The 9178-nt window shown below is 36.6% G+C and overlaps 1 protein-coding gene across 4 annotated transcripts in view; it reads left to right on the top strand.

Moving 5' to 3' along the window:
* Nucleotides 1-693: 693 nt before the first annotated feature.
* The window catches only part of LOC117405334 (cytoplasmic protein NCK2-like), a 62928-nt gene continuing 54443 nt past the window's right edge, over nt 694-9178 (top strand). For 2 of the 4 annotated variants that reach the window (XM_034008312.3, XM_059029992.1), the window contains exon 1: nt 694-1025. The gene's annotated coding sequence lies outside the window, so the exon portion shown is untranslated. Of the gene's footprint in view, nt 1026-1289; nt 1339-9178 lie in introns of those variants that run through there. The other 2 variants (XM_034008309.3, XM_059029993.1) reach the window with 2 other exon arrangements.

The raw sequence follows: 9178 nt of genomic DNA, 5'->3' as shown, positions 1-9178 counted from the left end.
ATACTCTTCATCACCACTAAGCAGCAGTATTGCCAAGTCCTATAAAGCCTCAATAAGAACCCCTTAACCAATTTAACATATTTGTAATAACCAAACAACAATAAAATGCCATCACTCAACAAACCTTTCCACATCTATCGCATCAAGTTCTAGACAGAAATAATTCTGGTTTGATTTGGAGTGGTTTTAAAACAGACCATAAGGCCTAGCTCAGATGTTGGGAATTCTATTTATTGATTTATCCTGGTCTGAGCTGGTAGCGCTGGTTTTCAACTGGCCCTTTCGTTTCAAGAGAGTTTTTAAATCTTTGATATGAAAATCAGTGCTACCAGTATAGTTTACCAAGCTGATTTAAAAGATGGTTATGTTGATTAAAGAAAGATTTGCAAATGTCAAGTCCTCCTCTTCTGAAAAATGTCCCAAGCTGTAAACACAGTGAGATGGAGTTGGGAATCATAACAACTGGTCTCTTATTGGGCAGCCAGCAGGTATTTATAATCCCGGAATAGGTTTACAGAAAGTAGATTTCGGAGTGTAGATAATGAACCATTGACTTTAGTATTTTACAGTAAAGGAATTTTAAAAAGACCTTTTTTTTCTTAGCCATCTCCTCAACCAGTATTTTGTTTTAGACCTTACCGGAGGGATGACTGAAGCAGAATTTGGGCAGCAGCCGCCGCTGACAACAGTGGACTCTGTGTACAGCAGAGATGTCTCACCCCGAGATGCTCCCCAGCAGTCCCGTCGGTACTCCAGCACTCTCTCAGCCCGTTGGCAGCAATGACGTCATTGAGCAGGCAAGTGGGCTGAGCTGAGAAGGTAGCGAGCAAGCGAGCGAGAGAGAGAGAGAGGAGTCGCAGGGCCTGGAAAGAAGAGGTTTTGAAAAACGGATTTTCTTTTTTTTTTTTTTTTTTTTTAAATATATATTTGTTATCAACACGTAAAAAAAACATAAAGAGATAACAATTTTATCTATCGTCCCCCGCGCTTGATCTGACCAGTGAATCCCGCGGAGTTAAAACAAGGTAAGAAGGGGAGGAAAAAAGAGAGAATAAAGTTGGTGCTGCGCGTGCTTTGTTGTGTTTTCGGTTCATTCACAAATCCCGTCCAGAGGTGATGGGGCTCCTGCTGTGTTTAATAAGCAAATATTACCCCTGGATTCAGGGCCTACAGTGGCAAGACTGTAAAATCCTGTTAATAAAATTGACCATCCCATTTAATTGTTCCAGTGGCGAGCGCTGGTTTTGCATGTCGGGCTTTGTTGTGTGTGGTGCAGCCACAATAGATGTGGGATTCGAGATGAGGTGATGGCGCTTGGGAAGTCAGTGTGATGTTGGTGTAAGCAAAGTCTGTCCGTTCTTATGGTTATTTTGTTTTTGTCTGACACCTGCTTTTTTGTGGAAAACTCTTTCACTGCTGTAAAGAAAGTGTATGTTTATTACGCTTTGTTGTAAAGACACGCTTTGTTGTTTTGTTGCTCTTAAATCATGTACACTGTGTACATATGCATGTTCTATACAGTAATTGTATGTATGTGTATATATATATATATATATATATATATATATATATATATATATATATATATATATATATATTCTAAATGCTTTATTATTTTGTAATTGGGACTTAATTTAATTAACACGTTCCCAATTTGCCGTAGTGTATAATACTGTAAGTATACAAAACGCACCAGTCTCACTTTTTTCTAGTTTAAATTCGAGAATTATTTTTGAACAAGAGGAAACTGAAACTGATCGTTGTTAAACCGAAACCGGCAATTATAAACACATGCACCTACTATTTTACATTATGAAAACCATTATCTTGGTGGTCCCCTAGTAGTATAGTACACTGGAAATGTCTTGACTGTAATGGTGAAGATATTAGCATGTAACATTCCCCCAGACTTGCAAAGAAATGCTGTTTCACTTTAAATGGATGTCAATTTCTCACACTGTACAACAATCCTTTGTTTACTGAGAAACATTTTAAACACTTAAAATAGTTACATTCTTTACCAAAACAGGTTGGAGACACAAATGTAGATCTTGCTGCTGTTTGCATCTAGTGGCCTTGTATAACATTAACAGGTATCTGATTAATATCAGAATTTTAATACCCAGTTACAGGTAAGTGGATGCAAATACAAGAGAACAAAACAAAGTAACATTTGAATATGTATTCATAGTTGAGTAAGTATGCAATACAAATAAATATTATTACTGATTGGATATGTATGCGCAGTCTATATAGATATTTATTAACTCCCACACAGAGATGCAATAATGGGCATTACTGAAATACAGGAAAGAAATTACATTTTAAGTGCTTTGCTGGTTCCTTAATACACTTCCTATTAACTGTTACCTGGATGCCTCAAGACAAAATAATTAGACAAACAAGCTTGTGTGCTTGTTCTGTACAGTGCTTATTTGAAACATTCATACAGTAAATAAATTGGATACAATAGACCAGTATAGGTGTGTTAAAGTAGTGCTTTGTCTTTTTCTTGAGGAAACAAGCCATGAGAAACATAATGTTCTGATTTATGATTCAGTAACAGTGAACAAGTAGATTTAGTAGAAACATGATGTACTGTAAAGTCAAAAATCGCATTGTCTTCAGAAATCATTATTTTTGTATTACGGTAGGTTGTTACTGTTAATTAAACATTTTATTTGACCTCCTGGGAATGACTTTTAAAATGACTTTCTTTACTGTGCTCGGTTTCACAGACAGCAGCTCTAATACTACAAAGTCATGTTCTAATGCTTGCCAATTAATTTACAGCTTTTTCAGCTTCACTTATTGATGTATTTTTGTTTTGAAGTGTAGCGATGAGTTTGTAGCGATTTAGCTTAAGCCTAAATGCATCAGATTTACAAACTTGTTTAAATTAAAAGATGAATCTTTGTCAGACTTTTGATGTACTGTATCAGAGATGAGAGCAGTTTGTCTTTTAGAGTCATAGTGGGCAGTTTCTTAAGTGTGCATAAATGTGGGGATCTGTGGGGATACAGGCTGAATAAACCACTGCTACCAGGAAACTTTGGCAAAAATTGCAATTTGTAGACGTGTGTTTTTGGACTGAAACCTGACAGGTATGTTTCCACTCCAGACTTGTATTTAAATTACTGTACCTTGCGTTCACTGTTGAAAGTGATTGAGGAAATGCACATTATGATGTAATTTAAGAACACAAAGTAAACTCCTGATTGGTACTCCCCTGCTCAGTTTCTGGAAAATAGCTAGTGCTGGAAAAATCACTTCTGTGCTATGCAGGCCTAATAGGAAAAGCAAGGTCCTGTAATGTAAATACATGGCTTCCACAGCTTTTATAGATTTAAGATTTTATAACTGGAAACTGAAAGCAAGTTAGAATGAAAAGCTGAATTCATTGAGACTAATGACAGAATTGCTAATAGTATACAGTTGTTGGAATGCTGAAGTTAATTTCCAAATTCGAAAATCTATGTGTTCCATGGAATCAGGAGAACGCATACTGTCAGAATAACTTCCTTGAGTCAAGGACTATTTTTACACAGTGTTTAACCATGGAACGTACACTACTGGGTACTTTTGTTTGTGCTCTTAGTCTTGATATCCATTGCAAAATGTCTGCTTGTCAGCAGCCTGTAGGTCAAAATAGCTGAATGTGTTTCTTATTAATTAATTACCTTGATAAAAATAAAAATAAATGTCTGACAGGCTATGTGTTTTTTTGCCCTTGACATTCAAATCTTCCGAACTGAATCAATATTAAAAGTATGAAGGAATGCTATTATCTGCCAGTGAGATGTGAATTCTCGCTGTCAGAGATCTATTGAAGGAACTTGACTGCCCATTTTGTCACACTTCCAGTTTTCCCTACAATAAGGTTCAAAATTACAAAGCCATCTGTGGCCATCCAATAAGTAGTCAAGGACATTCAGCAGTCCAGGAGCAGAGGCAGAAATCAGATTAAGTTTTCCAGGTTAGCAGTCCAAATAGCAGTCTAACTGATTGATTCTTCATGTGTTCATTAGTTTGAATTTATCGCCTTGGAACCACCAATGTGAACATTTTGTTGAGTAACCTTGACTTTGACCTCCAATCCAATGTCTTCTTGGAAACCATATTTTATCTGATACCAAATTGATAATTTGTTATATTTTGGAAGTGATCCAATAGGAACATTGTTTTATTTAAGAACCTTGCTACTATTATATTGATTAATACTGTATTGAAATATCCACTAATGAAGTTAAAATGAGGTGATATATTGCCAACACATACACTACCGGTCAAAAGGTTTAGAACACCCCCATTTTTCCAGTTTTTATTGAAATTTAAGCAGTTCAAGTCCAGTGAATAACCTGAAATGGTACAAAGGTAAGCGGTAAACTGCCAGAGGTTAAAAAAAAAGTTTAGGTTACCAAAAACCGAAAAATAATGTACATTTCAGAGTTATACAAAAAGGCCTTTTTCAGGGAACAAGTAATGGGTTAACAACTTACAGCTGTTCTGCAGCAATTGAAGTAAATTAAGCCTTGAAAGTTGATGCTAACAATTCCTACAGGTGTCCCAACTTTTGTTGATTACTTACAAACCCTCTGTCTATATAAAAGCAGTGTTGGAACAGACTGTGTTACTACACCCTCTTAAGCATTATTTGGACAGTATTGTACTGCAGGAAGTAGTATATTGCTCTCATAATGGCGAGTAAAAGGCAATTAACAAAGGAAGACAGACAGACCATTATAACCCTTAAAAGTGTAGGTCTTTCCTTTAGAGAAATTGCAAAGAAAGCCAAGGTGTCAGTGAGTACAGTTTCCTACACCATCAAAAGGCACTTGGAAACTGGAGGAAACTCTGACAGGAAGAGGTCTGGCAGACCCAAAGCCACAACAGAATCAGAAGACAAGTTTCTGAGAGTCAACAGCTTGCGTGATAGGCGGCTCACAGGACAACAGCTTCAAGCACAGCTTAACACTGGTCGAAGTAAGCAAGTCTCAGTTTCAACTGTGAAGAGAAGACTTCGAGCTGCAGGTTTGACAGGTCTAGTGGCAGTAAGAAAGCCACTGCTAAGATGGCAAAATAAGAAAAAGAGGCTTGCCTGGGCCATGAAGCACCACCAGTGGACTACTGACGACTGGAAGAAGGTCTTATGGACCGATGAATCAAAATTTGAAATCTTCGGTTCATCACGCAGGGTTTTTGTACGCCGTCGAGTAGGCGAAAGGATGGTTCCTCGGTGTGTGACACCAACTGTCAAACATGGGGAGGAAGCGTGATGGTCTGGGGCTCTTTTGCTGGATCCAGAGTCGGCGACTTGCACAGAGTGAGTGGCACCCTGAACCAAAACTGCTACCACAGCATTTTGCAGCGCCATGCAATACCCTCTGGTATACGCCTAGTTGGTCAGAGGTTCATCCTACAGCAAGATAATGACCCAAAACATACCTCCAGGCTATGTCAGAACTACCTCAGAAGAAATGAACAAGACGGTAGGCTTCAAATCATGGAATGGCCAGCACAGTCTCCAGACTTAAACCCCATCGAGCTGGTTTGGGATGAACTGGACAGAAGGGTGAAAGCAAAGCAACCTACAAGTGGGAACTTCTGCAACAGTGTTGGGAAGAACTTTCCGAACAATATTTGATTTCCATTGTAGAAAGAATGCCACGAGTGTGTTCGGCTGTTATATCTGCAAAAGGTGGCTACTTTGATGAGTCAAAAATTTAGATTAAATTTTGTTAAACAAAACGATTCCATGATTTCTTTTTTATCTCCAATTGTTTATTTGTTCTGTGCTTTAATTTCAGAGTACATTGAGACATTAAACTGCGTAAATTTCAATAAAAACTGGAAAAATTGAGGTGTTCTAAAACTTTTGACCGGTAGTGTATATTTAAACATTATTATAAGTATACACTCCGTTTCCAAGAACAACCCAGGGGTTAACAAACAAACTGGCCATGTTACTTGCTTGCATATACAGCTATGGCCATATGACCCTATAGATTGAACTAAATTTGCTTCATAATGTCGAATGAAACCTATTGAATAATGTTACATTAACATATTGAATTACATACCGCTTTGTAGTTTTCCATATACTTAACGAAAAACTGACAAATTGAAAAATGTGAAATTTTGAAGTCTATCATGAAATACTGTGCTACTGTTATGGCTTCCGGTAGACTTCGATATCATTTTGTAGTTTCTTTGATTATGTGATGTTAACTAAAATATTAAAATGATGTTCATATACTTTTGGCCATAGCTGTACAGTGTGCTGATCAGAAAGTAATGAGAGAAGGCTGGGGAAGTGTACTGTAGCTGCTTGTTGTTGATCTTCACTATGATACTATGATATTATTAGTTTTCATGTTTTTCGGCGGCACGTCTAACCAGCAGGTTGAAGCCCTTGAACCCAGCTGTGCAGCTAGTATAAAATGATGTGCCAAGTACATCCCAGCACTGTGCTGGTCCACTCTGTGATTTTGTTTTTTGAAAATACATGAAGCCTACTTAAAAAAAAATATATATATATATATATATATATATATATATATATATATATATATATATATATATATATATATATATATATATATTAAAGTAATTATCTTTTTTTAAAAAAACATTACAAAGCAGCCCAGTCCTCCTTTGTAAGTATGGATGCATTCCTCTCACTATGCTTACACAGTCTCGGTAAAGCATTATGGCAAAATAAGTGGATTTCATGTTGAAAGGGACAGATGCTGTCTGGCAAACAAAGCATAGGGGCTCTAGTAGGTGTGGACAAACATGCATGACAGTCCTATGGAGTCTAACTTTAATACCATCAGAGCTTTCAAAAGTAAGCACATGGGACATTCCAGATCAAGTGGACAGGACCAAGGAGGGTTGCTCAAACCCTTAAGTCAGTGCTTGGAGAACCCTTGAAACAGCTCCCCTTTTCCATGCACAAACACCTACCCTATTACACTTTTTTTCAGTCGGCCACAAAGGGAGGGAGGAAACACCTCCCTGACCGCATTTTAGCAGAGATCTGATGAAAACCACAACTCTAGCAAAGAGGTGTGGTGAAAGTGCCAACAATAACAAAAGTGAAAAGCAACTTTTTTCCTTTTTGTTTCTATCCATTTTTAATACATGAAGAATGTTCTCTGTATACTAGCCACTACTAGTGTACCACTGCACTGTTAATCAGCTTTGAAAGAGAACATTGATCACAGAACCTAAATGAATCGGTAACAGTCAATGGTACAGGTACGTCTTGTTTAGAAACATCAGTTTACGCTACAGGAGTGTCTACAAATCAATTCTAAATCACAAATTCTTGTCCTTTTTAATGTTTTAATGTTTTTTAAAGACTTTATAACAAATGTGATCCTCTTTACTGGACCCTTGCGGTTCAAGCTGAGGACTAGGAGCCTGGAGATCTTGTTTGTGAATCAGTAGGGATCACAGGAATGAAGGTCACATTCCCTCTATCACTATAACTTGCTAATCAGCTGTAAGCCTATACATTTGTTATTGATTTAACCTGTGGGAAACTGGTGAGATTGAAAGAAAGTTGCAAGCGACAAAAAAAACATATATAAAGTAACTAGAGTTCAGTTAATAATAATAATAATAAAAATAATAATAATAAAAATAATAATAATAAAAATAATCTCTACCAACTGGCATTCTAATATGTCAATGCTGTTTTTGCAGTAAATAGCACATCACCCTTAAACACAGTACCATCCACCTGTTTATTACAAAGAGAAAGAGAGAACGATGTAAGAAAATTGCTGGAGAAAAACGAGAGGAATAAGAAATGCACAGACAGGGTGGGGAACATGGTATTGTAAGACAACAGCAGAATAAAAAGAAGGGAATAGCTTCAACCGCATGCCCCCTTGACAGGATTATGAATGTGAGTCCCTATGGTACGACACAGTTTGGAGAAGGCAACTGGCTAGGCATCTTCCTAAGTAATCAACAGGCACTACATTTACTTATGAAAAAAAAAGAATGGTTGTTGCTTTAAATTTCAGCATACTTTGTCTTTTTAAATGCAGAGACATGCCAAATGAACTTTGTAACTCAATAGCTATAGTTGCAGTATTTTATTGCTTTTTTATGTGGTAACATTTACATTCTTATTATGGACAGAATATAATGGCTATATTTATAATGACAATAGAGGTATCATGCTATGAGTGTAGCGCTTTTATTCCTGAGAAAAAAATCGAAGCAAAGGCTATATTGATTGTGCAAAACGGAGACCACCCCCACTCAGCAATGCGATTATCAGTATCAAGAGCTTCACTGTGAAATGAATTTCAGGTTGAAACTAAATGTCTGGTAAAAAACAGATGATTCTTAACTCTAAATCAATTCCATTTTCAAAGAGAGGTTATAACTATAATAATTATAATAAGAGAACTACCTTTTTTGTATTAAAATACTTTTCAAAAGCAAGATTCAATGCTGTGATCTCAAGACCCTAAGCAAAGGCTGTGTTGATTGTGCTACATGGAGAGTTTGGATAGCTGGTGATATTTTAGTGGTTTATCAACAAGTCTGGAGGTGTGTATATCTCGATTTTATATTCATAAAAACTGTACAGTATACAGATTAACCTGCTTTGATATTATTCAGAAAAGTATTTTGTAATTAATTTCCCCACTAGGCATTGGGCAAATTAAAATTGCAATCTAGAAAAGTACAGTATAGTACAATGACAGTGACATTACAATTAAAAAAAAAAAAAGGAAAGAAAGAACGTTCCCTTCTGGGTGCCAGAAGTCATTGTAAACATAGCCAAGGTCATGCATTTAGCTAAACTGTGAGTGATTAGTATTCACGACACAAGGTATGCTAATAATAATACATTGGTCCCGTTATGTTCATGTGTACATTTGAAAATTCAATGTTTTAATTTGGTAATAATTGTAGCAAAAGCTTTCCCCGGTTGTTTTAATATTAACATTTTACTGTGGATTGTCCCAAATGATTGTTAAAAATATGTTATTTTAAATCACTTCAGTGTAACACAAGTTTAACTGTAGCACATAATTCATAGTCCTGATTCTAACCATACCACAAGGGATTCAATTTAAGAAAGCAGGAATCTTTTCAAAAGGACTTAATTCCCAGAGACCAAGACGGTGGAGAGGGCTGCTCTTTAGTGTTT

Source organism: Acipenser ruthenus, chromosome 9 (assembly GCF_902713425.1).
Source record: "Acipenser ruthenus chromosome 9, fAciRut3.2 maternal haplotype, whole genome shotgun sequence".
Taxonomy (NCBI): domain Eukaryota; kingdom Metazoa; phylum Chordata; class Actinopteri; order Acipenseriformes; family Acipenseridae; genus Acipenser; species Acipenser ruthenus.
This window is presented reverse-complemented; position numbering and strand designations above follow the sequence as displayed.